The following is a 24,206-nucleotide window of genomic DNA, read 5'->3' as shown; positions in this document are numbered from 1 at the left end:
TATCAGGAAACATGTCCAGGCAGAAACACAAATTGAGAAAACGTCTGCTGCAGCATACAAAATTACCACAACAGGACAAATAATAAAATATTTACCATGACACAGTAAGTCTCCCTTACCATGGCAGCATACAGCAGTCTCTCCAACAACATACTTTCAGTGTTAAGTCATGGTGGTGTCAGAAAATGGTTTATTGTAAATTACAGCCTGGATTGCCATATATCCACTACACCTACAGGAATCTGAACTCTGAAGTCATTTAGAGGTAGGGTTACATCCAGAAGAAAGGATATCTTCCCTGGGAGATAAAACAACACAGCACTTCTATGTTTTACAGATGTAGTGAGAAGAATAAAAAACATTGGAAATGGACATCAAGCTGGGGGAAACTTTTCTGAAACCACACAGCTTTTTCCAGAAAAGGCAATTAAAAAGGCTTGTTTCTTGAGCATTAGTACGAAATCTGCCCCTCCTTTGGCCATTAAACCATAATAGAGTCGTCTTCTGATTTTAATTTAATCTGCTCTTATCACTTCGATTGAAAAAAGCAACATTTTTGCCATCTATTTGATCACCATGGCGTGTGTTACAGCTCACACAGAACATGCCAGCATGAATATGTCAACAAACAGTTAAATCACACAACTTTTGTGGCAGCATTTCATTGCTCTGAATATCTTTCCCTGGACTTTCTTCTTCTACTGAGCAGAGAATTTTGGGCCCCCAGAACAGCAACTATCCCTAAATCTTTATCTGAGCTGCCTCAATAGAAGTGTCCCACCAGCACCATGATTAAGCTGAAGGGTTGTGCTGCATTTAACAGCAAATAAATTAATGCCGTGGAGCAGTGAGAGCCAAACTGAAATTTTCAAAGAAAATTTGGTGTTCTTTTTAAAACAGAAAATATAATTTTTATACCCAGAAAGGGGGATTTCATTCACAAATACTCTTCTCTTTTTCAGATCTTGATAACTTTGATAAAGCTGATTATTGACTGGAGAAGGTAAAAAGCCCCATCCATACACAGCCTTAGATACGCCTCTAAAATATTAAGTGGCACCCCTGGGGCATGGTTGCATATCATTGTCCCCCCTTACAGAACACATGGAGAGATTGATTGGTTTCCTCAAAATTACACAGGCTATTGGCATCAAAACTTTTAGACAAATCCAAAATTACCGTATTAAGCTGCACCCCATTTTTCTGGAACAAAGCCACTATGTGTAATTTTCCCTGAGGAAATAAACCACAATTAAAGAAAAATTGAATGAATGAGGGAAGAGAAGCTTAAATATTAAACTATACGCGTTGGAAGAGAAGAACTTTTTGGCTGATTCACACTGTCTATAAATTACAGCATAACGTAATGTATCATGTCTCAGATACAAGAACAGTATTGAAAAGAATAATTTGGTTTCTTATACACAGTTAATGATGAATTACCATTTACATGTTTCATCATTCACTAGTACATATGGCTATAATTCAGGAATCGTGACAGTACAAAATCTATTACTCTAACAAAAGATTTGTATCATGCAATTATCTTGATGGTTCCTGTCTTGTTCTTGGAGTAGCAGTGTATTCAAAGAGCTCTGTGAGTTATCTGCCAGCTCTGGAAGTTTTTAGATACCAGTGAGCCTCCCTCCTCAATCGTAAAAATGCAGAAGAAAAACTAATGTTATTTTTATGTGTAACTTAAGAATGCTCACATTCCCCTTTCTCTCTGTTCAGAAAGGCTGCAGTAAACCACTCATCTAGCCTATTCTTTCCTCTCTTTTAAGAGGATTCCATGGGTTGGATTTTTACCTGTGTTTTACCTCAACTGTTATGTGTTATACAGTCAATTTCTGAGGACCTGGCAATTTTCTGCACAAACTATCTGACCTGTTTTTCCAAGAGCATATCACAAACTGGACCCCTAAGGTCATTAATTCATGATTTAATGTTGTATGGGATAGTAATTTTTTATTCCCCATACTTTATGTATAACTATAAACAAAAAGAAACCTTTAAATTAACTCTTTAAACCCTGAATATGATGTACATATTCATCAAGGCCCATATCAGAAGCCATTTCTTTCAGTAGAATACAAGCATGTTACGTACCGTAGGGATATGCGAATAAAGCCGTGAAACATTCTGATCTTGAATTAACTATTGACTCTTTGTGCAAGCTTTCCCATGCCATTTAGCCTCCATAAATCTAGCTATGAGACTGCAATGAACACAAAACAAATTATGCCCAAATCCAACTGGGCCTATCTGGTTTCTGTCATGGTTTGACATCACCTGCTTCATTTTATAGTTCAACTCACATTAGCAATCCATATCCAAACTCATGCAATCTCATCCATGCTAGAGTCCACAGAGAGAAGATGCATCTTCTTATTTACATTTTACAATAACTCGGTGAAGCTCTTCCTGGCCATAAATTTTCCCTCATACATCTCAGTATTTAATCCCCTACCCTACTCCATAAGGAAGAGATGAAGTTATCTTTGAATTTGGTCTCCACATCCATTTTGTGGAAAATCGTGCTTCTTGGACCAAGTAAGAGAATCAGATCTATTTACTGATGTCGTCTCTTATTTCCAATGTCTTATCTAAGAAGTTTTCAGTGAGCCTGTCAGGTTCCTTGATTAAATCATACGGCTCAGCTTTGAGCCTGTTCTTCCCTCAGTTGACATCTCACCCTAAATACAAGCTTCTGCTTAGGGCTACCTCTTCCTCATTCAACCTGTCAATCCTAAATTTATCAAAACTCAAGATGTGGATATCCTTTTAACCTATTTATCCACATTAGATAATTCTTGACTTCTCCCCAGGGAATACTTCTGGGAAGCTTTCCACTCTTTTGTCTGTTTATTAGGCTTCAAGGTTGTCACATTTATGCAATTCATTTGTACTTCTGACTTTCATTTCAGCAAATGACAATCCGTTTGCTGAGTTCTGACTCAGTTAAGCCACTGCCTGTTGGATTTGAAAGCTCTCCTGTACACAGTACACAGAGTCCATCTGTGAAGAGAGTTCGGCAGTCCTTCCCCATGTCTGAAGACTCTGCCTTTCCATTAACAGGCTTGATTCCCTTCTGACTTACAGTTGATTTTATTCAGTATTGTAGCCCTCCAATTTCAACAGACTGACAGTCAGGTGATGACAGGAGAACTGTCTCTAGATCTAGGCATTCACAGAAATCCCAGTCTCTACAGTTTTGGACACAATTTCATACTTGGAAAAGTACATTAAAACATCAGGTGGGCATGAATGGGCACTGGAGTCAGACGTCTACAGCTGAAAAAAGGTGAAGTTACTTTTTTATTGTGTAGTTACACACAGAGATAAAAGATGCAGAAAGGTCTCACCGCCATCCCCCTTTCCCCTATTATCATCATTTTCCTGCTCTGCCACTGGAAACATCCCCCAGTTCAAACCCAAACTTGGTCTGGTTCAGGTCTCAGCCTGCCTATCGTATATGCACAGATACCTGTAGTAATCCTACTGAATTATGTTTTAGTCTGATTTTTACATTAGACAATCTTACAGAGTGAAGTCGGGATGCACTTATCTGAAGAATAACTATACTGTTCCAAGGATATCACATGCATAGCATCAGGAATAAATCTGTACAAAGCTGTTCTGATGCAAAAGTTTTCCTTCTCACCTGGAAGTATCTGGGGTACTATCAGTCTTTCACAGAACATTCCCAAGATACAGCACTGTGTCACACTGTAAAAACAGTCCCCAGAGATTCTTAACTATAAACTTTTCTGTGTTACAGACAAATAAAAAAAGGTAAAAAATTGGATCAATACTCTTTAACATGCGACTCTTCCTTTCTCATCCGAACTTGCATAAAGAGTTACAATGAGCAGTTCAACAAGCTATTTGTACAAAAGCTACTGCCTACATTGCCCACTGAAGTGGTGGTTAATTGCTGTATATACTTTTATCAGTACAGAAACTACAGGACAAAGTAGGAAGTTATACAAAGTGAGCAGGAAAATAGGATTAGAAGGTAAGGCTTAAACTCAGGAAAAGGTTACAGCATGTTAAGTGACAGGCAGTCATGGTGATGTGCTGAGTTAGCCCAGGTCACTCTCATGGAATAAGATCACACACATACACAGTTATCATAGATCAGCAGCAGGAACTTGTTCTGGTGTGTAAAATCTGAGTTTTAATCCCCAAACAAATATGTCCATCATGCTAAGTGGAAGTAGGTATACGCCAGTACTCTTTTCCATTTTTTTCAAATTCATTTGAAAGGCTAAAAATAGCTTCTAGAATATATTAAAAATGTGTTTCTATGTTGTTCTTTGTGACACCCGTTATTTCACTTACAAGAATGTTGCAACACCGTCCATCTTTATGAGATTATAGACCAGAGAAAACACATGGGGCTGACTGACTCTTTACATGAAGGCTTCTCTACACCCATCTGGCAATATAAATAAAGCTTCCTAGTGAGGATAGATGACACTCAACTCCAGGCTCTTTACACTGCTAGACTGATGCAAAGCAACCTTTGTGTAGGCAAGAAGCCAGTGTCTAGTGTTCGTCTGACAAGAAGCAAATCTATTTTTGTTTATAAAACCCCGTGATAGATCATTAGAATAAGAAACCCCAAATCCCCAGTTACTTGTGCCTATTGGAGGAGAGCGAGCTGAAATAGTATTGAAGACTGTTGAATCTTCCAGGACATTAATAACCAAGAACCACTAGAAATAACCATGGTAACAAACAGTAGCTAAGTACAGTACAATCACCCTGATTACCATAGAATTAGCACAAAACAAATGTTTATTCTTCCTAAATACATGTATTATGACGATGATGATAATGTTAGTAACTACCCCAAATTACAGAGTATTTGCCCAAAATGCCAGTGGCATTGCATTAAATGCTTTGCTCTGCACTTGTTTTCAGACTTGCTCGTAGTAATTTGTGTAAGAAGTGTATTTATAACAGATTCTTTCCTCACTCTTTCTCCCTCCCCTCAACCAGCTCCATTAATTTGGATATCAGTTGGGTTCATTGATCACTTCACAGCTGACCGTGACGCCTTCCTGACATCAGTCATTGCACCATTAACCTTTCTATAATGCTTTTTCACCTAGGAGAGGACACAGGCTTGATTTTAATTTACATTCAGGGCTTGTGTATTCAGTAAATTACGTTTTAATAAATGAAAATATGAATTTAAAGCAATAGAGTATACACAGGTTTGGATTTAAGGATGTTGAGGAAAAACAAGGTACTAAGGTAAATGAAGCAGCAATGTTAGTGGTGCAATAGGAAGGATTTCTGTTTGCTTTTCTTGAGTCCTTATGTGTCTAATCTCACTTTTTGGCCTCAATGATCCTTCAGATGCTTCTAGGATGCCACCTGATTTCTGGTCTGGTCTGGGAAGTTAAAATGGAAAAAAAAATCCTAGTCACTGTTTTGGCTGGGCTAGTTCCCCTCCTCGGTTCAGCACAGTTCTAGTCAAACAAGCACTAGGAACCAAGGGCTAAGGCTGCACAACTGAATCACATCTTTGGCTAAGATACTGGTCTTTACCACTTAGCAAATTCCTGCCCATAACCCTGCACGCTTGCTTTTGTTGCTTATTTAAAAAAATATATATATATATCAAGACCAGCTCCCTAAACACTGAAAGAAATAAATTCTTTTAAGACAAGCAAAGTCTCTGACCCAGCTGAGATCTAGCTCCATGGCTTTACTGATGCACCCAGAAGCAAGCATGGGACCAGCAGCCAGGAATAGAAGAAAGCAGGACCTTTGTAAGCCATCCTTCCTGCTGAAGCAGAAGTATTTTGGAACTGTCCCCTTGCAGCCCTCTACTAAAGATATCCTTTGAAAATGACTTAAACTTCAGTATAAGAAAAATGTTCTTGGAAACTGCAAGAACCAGAAGGTAATTCTAGTAACACAGATCTACTGGTTTATCAGTGTCCTAGGGCTGGTATAACAGTTAATGTTTTACCTTATATGCATGCTGGATGGTCCCAAAACACTGCCAGGTACAAAGATGTCCCCACTATGAAAGCATTGAGCCCACAGCCACATGTGGTTCTGCCACCTGGGACAATGAACACCAGATGAAGCAGGGATTGACACTAAAACAATGCTGAAGAAAAAGCAGAGGACTGAGGCCAAGCAGTTGAGTCTGGCAACTAAGATCTAGGATGAGATTGCAGCACTGATTGACAGACATTTGATGGACCTGATGCCCTTGTCACATTCACCTTATGTCAGTGGAACTGCATTAAGTAAACCATAATGACTCCAAGTTTATACTGGTGTCAGGGAGAAAGGAAAAAAAACAGCCTAAGGAAATGCTCAGTTGGTGTAAGGGTCTGAAACTGCTGAAGTTAACAGAGCTCATCTGGTTTACACCAGCTGAGAGTATTTTATCTATATACATATGGACATTACACAGCATATATTCTATAGTTTTCATCATACAATACACATTTCTTTGCTATAAAGTGTATATGTACACGTACAGGCACATACATAGCAGACAAGAGTCCCATCATTAGCCACATCCACCGTATGTATTAAGATTCCCGGAAAGTTGAAGTTAAAATCTAGTCACAGACTATCAGGCTCACATCAATGTGAGGCGTAATGACAGCTGGCACTCGGCTGTTTTCAAAACCCCCTTTTACAGTATACAGCACCATGCTTCGACACGCGATTGAAGTAATTAGCTGCCGAGCGGCTGAATGTACCCCGCAGAGCACTGGTGTCTCGTCTGACACATCTGGGCACAGAAAGTAATTGAAACAGCTGCTTCTACCCATATGGCAGCAAAAGCTGGTGGTAGAGAGCCTGCTGGCTAGGCTGTACCAACCTCAGACAAATTAGCCATCATTAATCCCAGAATCTGACCAGCATACACGCAGCCACTAATCAAGACATCTGGGGGAGGGGTGCCATGTGGGAGCGGCAAGGAGGACTGCCAGGGAAGAAAGGGGCCATTTAAGATTATTCTTAATGGCAACAGTATAAAAAAGTCTTTTTTTTTTTCCCCTTCAGCAGAACACCACAGCCCTCCCTCACCAACACTTTTCTCAATCAGCTTGTCTAGGTGGCTTCGCCCACGCTGTTCATTAGAGGGCTGCTAAAATAGCAGCACTGCTTTCTGAAAGTGTCATACTGATATATGCACATGTCTGGCATCACACAAAGATTATAAATAGCAGAGTGTAAGCTAAGAACCCAGGGTATTTTTATGTCGTGGTGAATGCAACATTGAAGCTTAGGCTGTAGATGAAAACTGGACCTACTATTGGGGGTATGTGAGGTACAGCCCCCTGGCTAAAATGTGGGGCAAACAGATCCACGTGGGCTGTTTCCTGCTGTGCCTGTAATTTTTGGCTCTGAGCTTTGTCACCTGCAGCGAAGTTGTGCAAAACAACGCATCTCTTCTTGGCATTGTAAAACACAGCATGCAAGCAGGAGGACAGGGAAAACTTACACCTCATAACCACTGAAACAGACTGCAATGTAAGAAAGCAATTTGTTCTTAGAGGAAGGGATTGTGTGAAGCCTGTGGTATTGCGTCTCATGTTTGGATTGCTTTGTGTCTAATAAGGTGTGAGCCTTAATCAGAGTTCCTCCTGTTGCTGGGGTATTTATGCTGTCCCTATGGAGCCCCCGTGGTCTCCAGGGGCTCGACTTAACTCAATAGCTAAACTCCCCCTTCTGAAGGGTCACTGATAGGAGCTTGCCTTCCTACCCATCCATCCACTGGTGTTTTCCAAACTTCGGAACAAAGTGTCTGAGATCTCAGCTCCGATACCAAAAGTAGTTGAAATTAACCAGGAGACTGGAGAATTACTGAGGAAACACACAACGCACTAACCGCATACACCACACTGCTTTAGACATGGCACTGACAGACCTCTGAGTGATGCCAAGTGCATATACTTCAGCATTTTAGTTGGTTTCAGTAGTGCACTTCTGATTAATCCTGCTTACTGTGCTTTGGTTTGAACTGTGGGGACTTGTGCCATGCAAACTGGACCCCTTTTGGATGAATACAAGCAGAAGGTGTGTGCCACAAGTACACCTACCGTGCTCCAGCTGCTAATGGGACTAGAAAGAGCCAGGCCAAAAGCAGCCCCTCAAAATCTGAACGGTGTGGATGCAAAGTACTCTATTTTGCTCAACAGACACACTCCTAGCAGACTATTTGCTAAGACACATGCTGTCACCAACAGTATAAAGCTCTACTGGTGCAGTAGCATGAGCACACCGAATTGTTTCCGCGTACCACTTCGCTATCCATATTTATCCTGAAAGAAGCTGTGACATTCACTAACACTGGTTACACGCCGCAAGCTGTTGGCACTGACGCTCTCCTGTTTCAGCTGCTCTCTGCACAGCTTCGTAGCAGTGAGATCACTTGCACTTGATCCCAGTGTCCAAGCAGCAGCCTGTTCCGAACACTTACGAGATAAATCTCTTCCACTCTTGAGACAAATAGCACTACTGTTTGTGCTTTACAGCAACTATGTTCCCATTCCCACCCCCTGCCCCCAGCTCCTCAGCTTTCAGCTCTGGGCATGTAAACTGTGTTATTGTGCAGGGGGGGTGTCCCAAAGTGGGAGAGATTAGAATCAGTGCAGGGCATTACACGTACACTCCTTGTTAACCCAAATCAAGCTGTCTTACTCCACTGGTGCTTCACTGTGATATTTATGATGCACACCTCAGAGTGTCCAGGTGGGATGAAGAGTTTAAAACCAATCATACCTTCCAGTGGAAGGAGAGATTCTGCCCGGACATGCAAAATTAAGTAATATTTGCAAGGTTATCTACTGCCAGTTATTTCTCCTCTGCTTGCATCTTGCCCCCTCCTTGTTCCTTGAAATCTGTTTTGTGAAGTGAGCACTGTAAGCTTTTCCTTAAATGTTATTCTCTTGTAACACTCTGGTTCCCTTGATATCCTATCCTGTTAGGTTTTTTTTTTTTTTGAACTATGTTACATAAAAATCTGTCTGGAGAGCTCCTCTGACAGCACGTGTCTGTGGTAACAAAGGAGACCCATATACCCCGGCACACTGGAAAAAAAATAGCACTTCCAACATGACAGCTTTGTCTGCTTGTAGTGTCAATGCTCTGGTTCTGTCTTGCCTGGCTTCTAACACAGCTGAAGACATACGGCTTTGTGGGATGTGCCTGGTGAGAAGCGGTGAGGGGAGAGCAAGGTGGCCCCTTGTGATTTGTTTACAAGAATGCTGCTTCCATCAATCTACGTCTGCGAGGGATGGAAGTATGGTGTTAATGCTTCCCTTGACACACGGATCAGGTAACACTGCCAAACATATCCCACCCTCTCAGACATTCCATGGCTTCTGGATCCTGAAGGCAGATGTAAGCTGTGTCTTCTATCGAGGCATCTGCAATGTGGTCTTTTCTTTGGTTACAAATTCACTTTTCCTTTGAATTGCCTGGCTGACAGGCTAAGTCACCCTTTTATAATCAAGAAGGCTGTAAGAAGAGTCAGTCTGCAAACTCTTTCAAATGCTGCTGGCTATATACTGTCCACGTATTTCTTTTATTCTGTGGAGTTTTATCTCTGAGGTTGGGCTGTGCAAATACTCTGAATTAAGTTTGTTTCAGCAATATAAAAGTGCAGGTATTCTCCAAGAACTGGAGGTAGCATTTTCTTTAATTTTTCAGTAGTATTTCACAAGCTTTTTCATACATTTTTTTCATATATTGAAAATTCATGAGCTTATAGATGAGCATCAATACACAACAGGTGATCCACTACACAATACCTGGAGCAGTGACTACTTCACTAACTCCCCATCAAAAACTGATACAGCACTTCTGGGACCCATACATCGACACGTGTTTAGGTATCTTGGCTAAACATTTGAAGTAAATGAGATTTCTGTAATTTTGTGAATCAGCACCAAAAAAAAAAAAACCCTCAGAGGTAAGCTAACAAAGCTTATTGAAGTGAACAGCTGAAATCATTTCAAATGTTGGAACCAGTATTTAGATATTTCTTTTTTGTTTTTGGTAAGACTTTTTGCAGTTCAAACAAGCTGACGACACAAATAAGTTACATGTTAGTGTCAACCTGAGTCTGCAGTCTTCAGTGAGGTAGCTTTGCTGGAAAAAGCTTCAACCAATTTGACAAAAGAATTTGGAGGAAGTGATCAGGGGTGGATGCAGGAACAGAACTAACCAGAATTTAAATTCTGTAAGCCTGAAGCCTGTGCAAAATGCAAACAGGTGAAGCAGCGGTCAGACCAGCAGGAGATACAGTGATGCTGGGAAAACTACCCAAAGAAATTCACTGTGTCTGACTTGGCTAAGGGATGGGTAAGGTACAAGGAGTGCTTTGGAAGGAAGCCTGACAGAATTTGGGGAATTAATACTTTAAGCACGAGGAGAACTTGATAGCGGGATCTTTTAGCCTGTAGGGCAGTCTTTGAAAGAAATGTTTCGTAAAACTCAGCTTAGAATATCTCATTTAAATATGCCAGATCTTGGGGGGAAACAGGGTTTTAAGTATGGAGCAACAGTGAAATTGCAGAGGAAAATGTGGCACACTTACACTATTTCGCCTCTAATTTGTCCCTGAAAGAGGCTGGTTCAGAAAAAGGAATGCCTTTTGCTTTTTCTATGGGAGCTGGAGACTCCACTTCTCAACTCACATGATACTTACCTTTGTATTCCTTCAGGAAAAAAAGTGAAACAGCATTTTTTCCCAGGCAAGAACATGAGGAAAAAAAAGTGTTCTCCTTTTAAAGGAGGGCATTTTGGGATGTGGATTTGAAATGATGTCTTTTAGCATTGACATTAAATAACTCAGCATATGTGAGCACCTGCAATGATGCATTGGTAAACATTTAACAAAGGGATCTCTTTCCCCTCATTTGTCCACTACTACATTTATGAAACTAATTACACTTTTCAACAAGAGGATCACTGTTTTCCTTCCAATTCCCTTTCCAATTTGAGCCCCGGGCATATGTACCACACCACACAATTAAAACAGTTAGCACAACACCTGGATTACAACTCTGCAGTCAATTGGAGGCCATGTGTTACATTATTCAAAGTCTAACCCTAGCCATGCATATATTCTCACATAAATGCACCACCCCCCTGCCCCAACAGCATTTTTGAAAGCCTTTGTGCTTTATTTCTTTAGATATAAGTAGGTGTAACAAAATCATCTGGTATTTTCTTTTTCGCTGGGCTGTAGTGGACAGTGGCCCCAAATGCCCAGTTCTCATACAGACTTGCTTTCAGATATTTATAAAAACCAATTCAATTTGAAACATCTGGAGTTCTGCATAAGAGACCTATCCTGAGGGCACGTTCTACCTGCGCCTGAAGCTTCCTGTTTGAATAAAGCAGATTATGAATTAATTATTAATCCACATCTTGTGTGTGCGTTCACGAAGGCGTATGTGTTAAGAGTCTGCCCATGGAAAGAGAAGACTTCCCTGCTCAGATATTTTAAGTCATCTGCGACATCTGTATTACTAGCTTTGCTAAGAATGCGTAGGAATAGTTTAATTTGTCAACTCCATGGAATTATTTGCAATGACTATAAGATTCAAGATGCTATGATGTTTTTTAGCTATTTTAAATAGAATTATCCTTCAGTAATCTATCAAAATAGTTATGAGTGCATAACATTCAAATATGTTCCGGCTAAATAATATTTATCTGCATTTCACACTGAAACACCATCACATTGCAAGTATTATTCAAAACAATGAGCAAAGGGATGAAGCCAGCTCCAGAGAGCTGACAACTGCACACTTGCCTTTTGAAGAAAGCCCTACAGCTTCTAAGAACACGAACGCATTCACAAGAGTGACTCCTGCTCAGCGGGGTGCTGCTCCAGCTCTTCAAAACTTGCATGGCCACTCTTTAGCCTTGAGCAGACCATATATGATGCTGACCCTGAGGACATTCTGGTACTCTAGAATACCTACAATCCCAGCAACTCAAATCACTTCATCCATAAAGCCATAACCCCACCCAAGAGAGACAGAGAGATTGTAAGTGACATTTCATCTTTTCTGTCAAGTGTTTTTGCCCCAAATTGTTTCCTTTATTTCACATTCTGCTTTCCCCTGGTCCTTAAGATTCATCGCTTTTTGTGTTGGGCTTCCAGGGGTCTTTTTTTTTTTTTTTAATACTTCTGAGGGAGTGTTTTTAATTATAATTTGAGGAAGAAAATATATGATATTGGTGGAGACCCCCTTGGAGCATTCTCCGGGTGGTTTGCTTATAAATCAAGTTATTGAGGGCTTAATTGTGCAACCCCTCTGTCTTGCAAGCCCCTACCCATCTGAGCAAGTTCAGTGAGACTTCCCAGTGGGTATGTGCTCGCTAACATGTGTGCGCAATCTGGCATTACATGAATATCACTCACATATTTTGTGGTCCAATGTATTTCCAGTATTTGCAGTGTTAGATACAGTCTAATAGTAAACATCTGTTCAAAATGATTTATCAACATCATGGGCCAGTTTCAAACATCCTCACTCATACAGAGTGGTACCTAACTCCTTGAGGAGTCCCTCTGAAATGAGGAGGAATCACACACTGGAACTCATCAGAATCCAGCCCTACAAAGCCCAAGTCCACTGAACACTTAGGACTAATCCACTGAAATGTTCAAATACATGCCTAATTTTAAGCACATATATATATGCCATGTCTCCTCAAAGAAAACACTTTTTTTGGGAGAATTTCTGTGGGCTTAACCTTGCAGGGTGCTGATTTTAATAGAGATGTTAGCATCTAATTGAGTTACGTGTCTGCATAAGTATTTGGTGGGTTTTCTTGATTCTGCCTTGGTCACCAGCACCTTGCAGTATTGACCCTGCCCAGAAGAGACAACTGGAAAACATTCATCATCTGCAAGTTCAGTTTACTTGTTGTTTTTAAGCCTATCACAAGTAGAGTGTTGGCATAGGAGTAACAAAGCCTGCAGTTTGGGGACAGCATTCATCTAAATGGGTAGAGAAGCTTTTTCTTAATGAAACTAATATATATATATACATTATGTATCCATATATATGGCTATGTATATATGCACATAGAGACGGATATTTCTTTCCTGCATCTCTGCAAGCAAACCAAGGCCTTGCTTGCTCCTAACCCTATCTTGATCTCAGAGAAGTAGATACACTCTACCATGCCCCACATGCAGGGACAGATATACCTTCTGAATAAGATGGATATTTCTTACAGTGCAATCGGCTGCACAAGCAACTGCTCTCTTGCCCATGGATTCATGAAAATCTCTCACTTTCCTACTGCATGTTAACGGGAAAAAATAAATGTGGACTAAAAAAGACACAAAGAAGCTAACAGTTATGCAAGCCATTGCCAGCAAGCTCACTGAATGAACAGCTGTAATCTCATTCTATCTTTCTGTTGGTTTGCAGGTTAATGTCCCAAGCATACCCCTTCTTGTGTGCTTACTAATTGATTTCACAGTGTATGATTAATAAAACAAGTCTCTGGAAGTCAGGCAAGCACATTTGCCTGTTACGGAGAATATAGTTAACATGCTCTGTAATAACAGACCCATGCAGCCCCCAACAAAATACAGCAAGACGTATGAAAAAAATGAAAATTTAACTTTTAGTGATAGTGACTGCGTGTAGAGCCTGCAGCAGTCTCATCCCTCTGACCTTGCTTTGTGAACTACAAATGACCTCGCTGAAAAACAACAGAGACCTTTTCTTGCTCTAGGCTGTCTCTTGATTGTATCTCTTCCTTGAGGTTACTGTAACTGCTCTTTTCCAGGGGTTGGGAAGAAAAAAAAGAGAAGCAGAGTAGAAACACTTAGCTGAAGACCCAAAGGCCCCCCAGGCCTGCTTCTTCCTCAGTTCTACCATCACTCTATTAATAACAGACAACGTTTTCATTAAACGATGCACTTTCCCGCTCCAGGATAGACTTGAGTTTTCTGTACTGATCATTATAAGAGTCCCAAGAGGGCTCCTACAACCACACAGTCTTCACAACAGAGACAAGAACTATCTGTTCCTTCACAAACCATATACTGTATTGATCCCAAGAGTGAAAGAGCCCTAATCACCCACACGTGAAAGAGGTACGGAGCCTAGTTATCAAATTCCATCCTATAGGATAAAAGCATCCCCTCATTCAAACTTTTCACATAAAGTCTTTGTGGATAGAAGATTTCTCCGAGGTGCCCCCAAATGGAAAGAAGCCATTTCTCTCGCATGGCAATTACCCTTGCTTTATTTTATTTTAAATTGAGGAAACCTCCCTAATCATATTAAATCCTTTTCAGCTCTGAGTCAGTTGTTGCATTTAGGAAAGTTTCCCATTCAGTTTAGTATTTGAGGCAGCAACTTCTAAGTAGGGGCAAATTATTCTTTACGTGATTTTTCTCTCCCTTTATACAAAAGGAGATTGATAAATTTAACCCTATGTTAGAAAGGCCAGTACGCTGTGCAAGGGACTGTAAAGAACACATGGTGACACCACACTGTGCTCTGAGGAGTTTGCAATCCAAAGAGATGCTGCATGGTAACCACTGCAGTTACCACTTTTCCCATTCAGAATGGGTAGCACACCCTCTTCAAAAGATATAATAAATACTTGCAACTCCACCCCTCAGCCCCCACATTTTTTTTCTTATAAAAAACTGGATGAAGAAACTAAAAAGATAATTTAAAAGTAGAACTAAACTATCGTGAGTAACTGATTTTACAGGGAATTGCTCAAAGGGCTGCCTCAGAGTACTTGAAATAAGAGATTACCAAAACCATTTCTGGAATACTACCTGAAATCCAGCTAGGATACCGTTGGGTATTCACTTAAGATACTAGAGTTAGCATTGCTAGTATCACTTTAGTTCATACCTTAAAGAGTTCAAGTTCAAAAACTTTACAACTTAAACAAAACCTTGCATTTGCAAAAAACAACTGCTGAAAGTGTTCCATCAGCATCCAGAGACAGGTTATGTTGCCACCACTACAGCTAATGATGCATGGCACGCCAAACTCACAGCACTTCCAGTCAGATACCATGAAACGAGAATTCACTTTTTGGGTGGTCATGCCAAGACGGATTTTCAGAGTAGGCTTTTCTATTGTAGCATCAGCTAAAAAAATTGTAAGCCCTTGAAAAAGGGAGTTCCCTGTTTAATTGTACCTTCCAGGTCATGCAGTAAGAACGGCCCAGACAGTGCCCACAGGGAGCTTGCTACGAGCTGGTGCATGAGCAGTAAGTAAACCTCCCCTCCCAGACGACCATTTTTATGAAGTCCCAGTCTACAAATACATAGTGTAGATTTGTAAATGTCGGTATGCCTTGGAAATCTATATGACAAACTTTTGCCTAAAAATCAATTCTGAGTTATGATTTGATTAGCAGAGAATTGCTATCACATTTGTTTCTACATTTGTCTACCTCATGTCCTTTTCATTCATAGGCTGGCCGATTTAAGCTTTCTTTAAAAACTCCCCGAGAAAGTCTGTGACATTAAAATGTCCTTTGATGCTCTTTCACTAAGCAGTGAATATTAACAGTTATGGTGACCCTGTTCCCTAATGTGTCTCCATTGGATCAATAGCAGTTAAGTGCCACTGTTTTACAATTAAAAAGGGGAACATTTTAAATTTAAAAGCTCATAGCTAATTTTCTTCTTGGCACTTAATAGCATAATTCATTTTTGAAAAACCACATAGGGAGAGCATATACTTTAGTCTTCATCGGAACCTTGCTGGGGCTAGTTTTAGTCCTCATCGTTGCACTGTGTATCATTTGCAACCATGACCAGCTGAGATGGCCACGTGGCAGGAAGCATTGTATTGCTCCTAAATATGAGTTTGATCCACAGGCAGGAAGTAGAGGCAGACCCTGCAGCTTTTATACCTCAGTGAACAGTTTTTTTTCCATACGCATTTTGTGGCGAATCAGTACTGTGTGTGCACCTTCCTCTTAGACAAGGCCTCAGCTCCTTGCAGGCTGGCTGAGAGCTGTGCTCTGTTGGAAGAAGCCAACAGGTAGGCAGAAGTTTCTGAAGTCTGGGCAATCTGTTCTTGCATGCAAAGTACCACCAAGTAATATAACACTGCACTGCCCACCTGTCAAAAAAAGCACTTCATTATTTCATCATATGAGGTTTTTTTCTGATTATGCAGTTGGGAAAACCAAACAGAGGCATTAATGAAAAGCCTGCTCCCTCTTCCCCAACCTTCCCACAGGTAGTTTGAGCTGAACCAGAAGCAGCTGTTTGTCTGCACATTACATAGGCTTCAACTTGTTAGTGCTCTTATCCAGCCAATGCACATGAACAGTCCTTCCCAGTTTCGATTGCATGTCCTACAGCTGCATCAAAGTGGTTTGTATAGGGCTGATTTTTGAAGGGACAGAAGTTAGAAAGGGGGAATAGCGAGCTTTCTGGTGAGTAGAAGCTTTTCTGTCTTCACTGTTTCTGCCCTTAAGAGTCCTACGCATCCTGAAAATAAAAGAGGCAGCGAAAGACACTTGTCTTCATTCTCCCAGATTCTGCAAAGCCTCCTGAGATGACTGCCTACTCTTGGGAATCAGGTGGTTTCCAATACAGGCATGAAAATGGCTTGTGGCTGGGGGCTTTTGACTAATGCATTTTTGTGAGCTAGAGCAAACCTTTTGTCCAATGACCTTTAAGGAAATGAGCTTGTTGAGCACAGGTAGGGATGGGACATGGGCTGTGGCTTTGCCACGTCTGTAACGACTGTCAAAAGCCCACATCACAACTGAAAACTCAGGCAATACACTTGTTCTGCCTGAATTATGAGACCAAGAGCATAGGCACATTAGCACAGAACAATGAATCCATCAGTACTCAGTTATTCAATTATTTGCATTTCTCCTGGAGCAGGGCTGTTGTGCCTTGACCTGGGTTTACTGTTACACTTACACAGGCAGTCAGCTGTGACTACAGACAGCATCCCGTAAAGGAGCACAAGAAGTATAGCGTAGTTAAATTGGCTTAAGTGCAGATCCACAGTGATAGCATAGTCATGCTAGCATCTGCAAGGCCACAATTAGAACGCTCGCTCCCCATTCTGGGCTAAGGATTGCAATGCCTGGCCCCGATTCAAATTATTCCTAGGGGCCTTGAAGGAACTATTGGGCTTGGAAGCCACATCACCTGCCCTACAAAGAATACTTTGATTTTGAATATAATAAATCAATGAGAGCCTCAAATTATCCATTGCATCCACACAGAAAAATTCACATACACTTCTCTACTTGCCAACCCCAAAAAAGAAATCTACTACATTTCTAGTTCCTAAACATGAAGCAAGGTTGTTTTGGAACATGCTTCCCAAATATCAAAATAATCTGGATGCTTAATTATTAATGCCTACACCGTAAACAGACATACTAGTTTTCCTGGCCCTTTGTGAAATGTTGGGTAAGAGAAATGAGGATAATTAGGGACTTACGTGCAGTTCTCAAAACCTGCAAAGTTTCAGTTAGATCTTGTAGCTGGGGTTTTGTAATTCATAAAATCAGAAGGACCCCCCTACCCCAAACAATACCAACTTTTTTCAAAGTGGGAACACAAGCATGAAACCGAGGAAAGTTTTGGGCTACATTAGACTAAATGGTGGTATTTCCTGAACTTCAGAGATCAGTCTCATTTGACACAACGGCAGAGATGCATACAGACAGAGCTGACTGCATCAATAGTGGGTTTTGTATGCAATTACAGGTATTGCCGAAACAGTAACAGCAGCATTAATGCAGCCTACAGCGCTGGATAATCATTACCTGATTGTTTTAGTAAGTTTTTGAAGAAACCTGCTCTCCTGTTCCCCTTTTCCCCTGAATAATAAGTGAACTCTAAAAGATATTTACGGAAAACAGCACTTCTGGCCCCCAGCTGACACTGATGTTAGCAGACAAATAAGCCTCCCTCATTTACAGGTAAAGACTAGCTGGGGCTTTTAACGTAAAAGCCTATATTCATCCTGAATTAAATAAATTCTCTTCTAACAAATCACTGCTGTGCATTAGTAAAAAAAAAATAACTGGAGCCACCGAGCTGCTGCAGTATGATAAAGGCACATCAAACAGAGGAAATGTTCGGGTTAATGCAAGCTGGCTCCCCTGGGGACACTCTCACCCAAATGGTCATCTCTGTAACCCAAGTCTTCAAGGGAAGGAGGAGGATGGAAATGGCAGTATATCAGATGCTAACAAAGTGTGCTGGCCTAACACGCCACTGTACAACACAATTAACTGCTTACACCAGCCGTTGCCTTGTTTCTGCCGTGTTACACTTCTCACGTTTCATGTAATAGAGTTTGCAAAGTGCTCCCAGTTTTCAATTAGTCAGCCTTGCCCTCCCCTTACGCTCATCTGTGCCACTCGGACCGACTCCAATGGACTACTTGGAAGTTAAGTCTCACAGACAAACTCTCAAAGTATTTCAAAGACATTGGTAACAGTCAGGCTTTTTTATTTTATTCTTCAAAGCCAGTCATTAGATGTAATTTATCCTATACACTTCTGAGGAATCAAATCAGGGATATAACATACCTTTGCTTTCCTGCCCTAGGTGTACAAGAAATTTGTAACAAAATAAGCAATAACCTCTTCATCTACAGAATAACCTTTCCGTGAGCATCCTTCTAACTATTGATTTGCTGATCTCCATCACAAAATCTCAAACTACTGTTTCATACCCTGCTTTTCTTTGAAGTAGACTTATGTAATTGCATACAGATAAAAAAAATCAAAGACCCAGGAGTTTTCTCCCCTCTCTGTGCCCTGCAATGAATACCACAATCACTTTTAGCTTTTTTTTTTTTTTTTATAATTATCCTTTTATATCCCTCCATACCTCTGTGAAATGTATGCCTTTTAGGATAGGAGAAATGAGATGGAGCATTCTATAGACTTGGTTTTCATTAGGTACTGATTTCTTTTAAATATCTGCAAGACTGTCAACCATCACAGAAAATACACCATGTTATTCTGGGACTGCATTGCTGTATTTATGATCTAGATACTGCGCTGTAACTTGAAACAGGCTCGCGTAATACATGGTTTCAAACTTTCTAAAAGTTATGGAAGGTTCAGGTCTAAGGTCTGGTCCCTGACTGAGACAGTTTATTTGAAAGATACAGACTGTGCATTTGGTTCAACAGGTCATAGCATTGGCTCATAAGCTTCAGAGGATCAGAAATCTTGAAGTTTGTATTTGGAATCCCAGTTTAAACCAACTGTGAGAAGTCCCCAAATCAGCATCTTGCAAGACCTTGGTTGGTGTATTTTGAAAACCCTAGACTGTGGAACAAGAAACTATCACAAAAAAACACAGACGCAAATATAGTTTGTGTTCTCAGTTATTTTCAGAGCTGGATGAGAAACTGAGCTAAAATAACCTCATTAAAACTAACTTTATTACAAGACATTGGTTACTTCCAACTGCCTGATATAAAAATCAAAGAAGAGAGGATGTGTCTTTCTTGCTTTTTTCTTCCCCCTATTTCTGACAAAACATTAGATGAAGAGTGAAAATCACTATTTCTAAAATTTTCATGCCACAGAAGTATCAGTTTGGAATGCAGATTAAAACCTTATTTTAGCACATATCTAAATCCTGTTCTGTCTTTATAATAGTGATTGAAAAGATCGCTTCGAATCAGTGATACGCAGCACAACACAGGATCCCTCTTCTGACAACCCAAGAAACATAACACTTAAGAAGCAAACACAGGAGAAGCTTGGGTGTCTGCTCTGCTTCTGGAAAACCTCTGGTTCAAAATTCAGCCTTAGCTTGAAAAACCAATGAGCTGAAGCTGATTACCACTGGCAGGAGTCTGACTCCAGACTGAGAATGACTCCCTATGTACTGATATTTTACCAGACTTTTGTGCATGTTGAAGGTAACACTCTTCTCATGATACTTCCACCATCTGGAATTTCCCCAAATAGGTCTACGTAAGAGTCTGGTTATGACCAAACTGTACCTGGAAATCAACCCCCTTCTTGAATATGAATGGTAAACAAAATATCAGTTGGAGGAGTCTGACCTCTACTCTTTGCTAGCATTCCAATGTCTGGAGAAAGAATCATATTTTGGGCCCCATGCACTTTCAAAACACTCAAGAAGGTCTGAGATATCAACCAGGCTACAGACCTGATCTGGAGGCCAGAGGCCCCCCTGCTGACTTTGTGGATTTGGATCAGGGCCACAGAGAAACAGAAATTCTTACAGCTTGCATTAGAAGACAATTGCCATTTGTAGGCAACGTGCGAATATTCGGGGGCTTTACTGCAATGAATCCAGTAAAGTTTTACTCTGTATAAAGTTATTGCAATGTTTGAAACTGAGCTACAACATTTTAATTAAAATATCAGTAAATTCCATATGGCTCCCAGGTGTTCTTCAACCTGGTCCCCGGTCTCCCCTTTTCCCTTCATCAGAAAAAGAAAAAAAAGGGATCTGGATTTATACATGGAGATACCCTCCGTTCTGCCGCCATCCTGATATTATTGTATCCAGTGCTGCAGACAAAGGTTGGGACTTCCTGCACAGTATGGGCCCAAGTCTGCTTTCCCCTTAGACAGCATTTGCAGATGTTTCCAGGAAATTTGCTCCAGGCAGGTGAAGAAAAGGAGTAAATTTCTTGGCTTTCCTATACATTAATCTCTCCTCCCCATCTCAGCATCCTTGTGTAATTCATTCTCCATTCAACCTCAGGATGTCCACATTTCAAAACAGGCATGAAGTCAGCCAGGATTTTTTTTTTATTAAACCTTGTTAGGGTATTTTTAAAGCATGTTTATTGGTTTTCTTTCATTTAGTTCATCCAACCACACAAAGTGTTCAAGTAAAACCAAAACTTAGAGACACCAACTTAGAAATCATTTCCACTATTTTCTATTTATAGTGTTGTAAAATGCTGTAGGGCAGAAACAATCCTAAATCATTTCTTAGTTACTCTACTCATGCTCTATAGTATCTCTATAGAAGGAAAACAGATTTAAGTTGATTTAGAGATATTTGCCAGTTACAAACCAACAAAGACTGGGTCATTTTAGTCTGGCTCTTCTATGACACCAAAGCAAGCCTCTGAGCTTTCTCAGTCAGGTTTTTTTTCTTATTTGAACATAGAAACAATTCTCCTGTCTTCTACTTGACAGTCAGCTGGTGTTTGCGTCACTACATTTAAAACTGTGTTAAGCAGGTAAAACAATAAATCACTAAAAACATAAAAGATCACAATCCTATCTGTGATTCAAGAGAAGGTAAATCTACTTCACCACTTAGGGATTACTGGTTCTAAGATCTGCCAGCTCTTAAGACTAAGAGCTTTCCAAGCACCCACAGACATTACATGAGAAGTCAAGGAAAGGAAAGCAATACATATGTCAATAAAAAGAAAACACGTTTGTTTATTGCAGACTAATTTGTGACAAAGGAAAAGAACTAGCCTAACAAAAACAGTACAAGACTCAATTTCTAGGAATATATTTACTTGTTTTTAGTGGGGAAAAACAGCACACACCAATGCCCAACACTACTGAGCTCTGTTCAGTCTTTTTGTCTTTCATTGTTCTCTTCTTTCCCTTGGTGTGCTCCCTGCATTGTACTGCACTTTCTCACGTTGCACTCTTGAATTACCATTCGCTACAGTGCCCATTAAAACTTTTTAAATACATACAGGTAGGTGTTAGCTGTCAGAGGAGAAGTCCATTTCCTTCTTCTGGTCCTTTATGCTAGATTTGATGCCACACAATTCCCTAAATATGGATATTTGCCATGGCAACAACTGCAGCATAGTTTTGCAGAACTCACCCCTTAAGTGGCTTAATGGATATGGTATTTATTCCCTTTCTGAAGATTTAGCTTCAGTGACACATTAATACAAACATAAATGGAGCAAATATTTGTGTGCTTCTTGGGAATAACAAAGGCACGTTTATCTGATACACACAGAAAAGACATTTTTGAACCTCATTAATACATGAGTAGAAGTCAATGGAGGAAAATGGATCTTGTTAACTGGCTTCTTGGATACCAATAAGTATCTCATTTGCCTTAAACATATCAACCTAGCAACACTATTTATTCAATATAGAATAATCAGTGACATTAGAGAGCCCCGGCACTGCACACAGAGGAATGATTAATCTATTATTCATTCCACAATAAAGACTCTGAGGGATTTACCGTATGAAAAGTGATAGTCAGAAAAGGAGACAGTATTTTTTCCTGACCTGTATGGGAATTCCTGTCCTGTGGGATGAATTCCATTGAATAACATTGAATTATTTTTATTATTTTAAGTTCCTTTCCTTCCTGCAAGAGAGAAGACATTTCAAAAGACTAAGGTACTAATATAGAGTACGAAGAAAGAGGTTCTGAGATGCACACAGGCACACAGCTTCCTACAAACTGGATCACTTTTAGGCCTTCTGAAGAGATGGAATTGCGTTGATATGAGACAGAAGCATCTTCTTGCTACCTGGTGTCTACCTTGCCAAGAATACACATATGAATATGTTCTTATAATGTAAGAATACACATAAGAATATATGCACACAAATCTATGTACAGACATATCAGAAAAATATCTTTTGAAAAGTAACTGGAAACCTCATAATAGAGCTGTCTCCATAACTCTCACAGGCCTGCTCTCCTTACCAAGAGATAACCACAGTCTTACATTGCACCTAGGATCCAAGAACCTTGAAGGACATTTTCCTTGGACACTTCAACGTATGATAACATTGGACCACTAGCCCTCAAACTACACAGCCAACTACCTCCATGACAGTAAACTAGACTCTGCACCTGCTTCGGATAGTTTAGATACCATCACTAATTTCCTTCATTAACTGTTTAATAATTATTAAGAATCATTTTGCTTACTCTGCAGTAACATTGATGGCCTGCGTTACAACACATTAGTAATCTAGTTCTATACATGAACAGATGCACAGCTGTGTGTTTAATTGGTGTCAAGATGGCACCTGAAAAGCACTTATTTGAATATAGAATTAAATAACAGGACAGGTGACTTGCAACATCTACATGCGCATTTGTGTGGACAGCTTGGGATTCTGCTATTTCAAAGACCAAGACTTTTAGTTTCTTTTTTCAGTTAAGTTTCTTCCAGAAGCTGAGGCCATTAAAATCAAGCAGAAGTTCTGTCTAAGTAAGCAGTAAGTAAAAATTATAGAACTGGGATTTAGATCATGAAACTCTCTGAAAGGCAACTTGTTATTTGATTTTGAAATGTAATGGAAAGTAAGAATAATGAAGATAACTCCAATTACTTTGGAATGGCCTTCTGCTCCTTACAGAGTATGCAGTGATTAACTAGTCTTTTAAGCACTTCATTTTTTCCCCCAGTGATGCAAGACTTACCCAGGAATCCTTGGGTAAGAATAATTTGTTTTGGCAAAGGTATTTGTAATAGAGGGAAAGGAAGGTGCAAACCTCTCCCTCAGCTAACCCACCCACTCAGCTCATCAGCTTTTCTGTGGGCTGCTGGCAGAAAAGCCAAGGGAGAAACTTGCAGAGGAGGATACTTCACACCCGCTTTGAACAGGCTAGCACAGCAGACAATGAAGACAACTGCAACTTTTACCATTCTGGCTAGCATGACACTAACATTAGGGCCTACACAAGTGGCTGGCTTCAGCACACCTGTAAACACCACTGAACTGAGTAAAAACCAAGTCACACTTTTAAGAACCTCTGGTGAACAGTCTCACTTCACACTGCTGGGCTTTGAATAGGCAGACCTTGGCACATTTCTTTTCCTTTCCTGACTACTTTTGGAGAATACAGCTCTACCAACATCCTAATAGAGCTGTGAAGTTATCTGCTGTCTTCAAATACACTAGCAGTGATGACTGGACTCAAAACAATGGTAGTTTCGCTCCTCAGGAGCTCTGTATCATCTTACCAGTCATCACCCATATGCAACTTGACAGAACCCTAGAGATCATAAAAAGAAAACACTTATTTTTTGATGACTGAAATAAGGGTGCTGTTCTATGCTGGAGTGTAGTTTAAATTATGCAAAACTCTGAGATATGCAAGGCATAAAGAAAGGAAGAACAAGGCCTTTAATTGAATTCATGACCCATTTCAATTGAATTGCTAAAACCCTAACACAGAAGGACAATTTTGCATTCTGCTAACAAAA

At 40.2% G+C, this 24,206-nt stretch overlaps 1 long non-coding RNA gene across 11 annotated transcripts in view; it reads right to left on the bottom strand.

The window, feature by feature from the left end:
• LOC308200849 overlaps positions 1-24,206 on the bottom strand; it is a 550,918-nt gene that overhangs the window by 86,048 nt on the left and 440,664 nt on the right. The gene's annotated exons all lie outside the window — the stretch shown is intronic.

Source organism: Anser brachyrhynchus (genome assembly GCF_964034855.1).
Source record: "Anser brachyrhynchus genome assembly, chromosome: 11".
In the NCBI taxonomy this organism is placed as follows: domain Eukaryota; kingdom Metazoa; phylum Chordata; class Aves; order Anseriformes; family Anatidae; genus Anser; species Anser brachyrhynchus.
The sequence above is the reverse complement of the archived record's forward strand: the minus strand, read 5'-3'. Positions and strand labels throughout refer to the sequence as shown.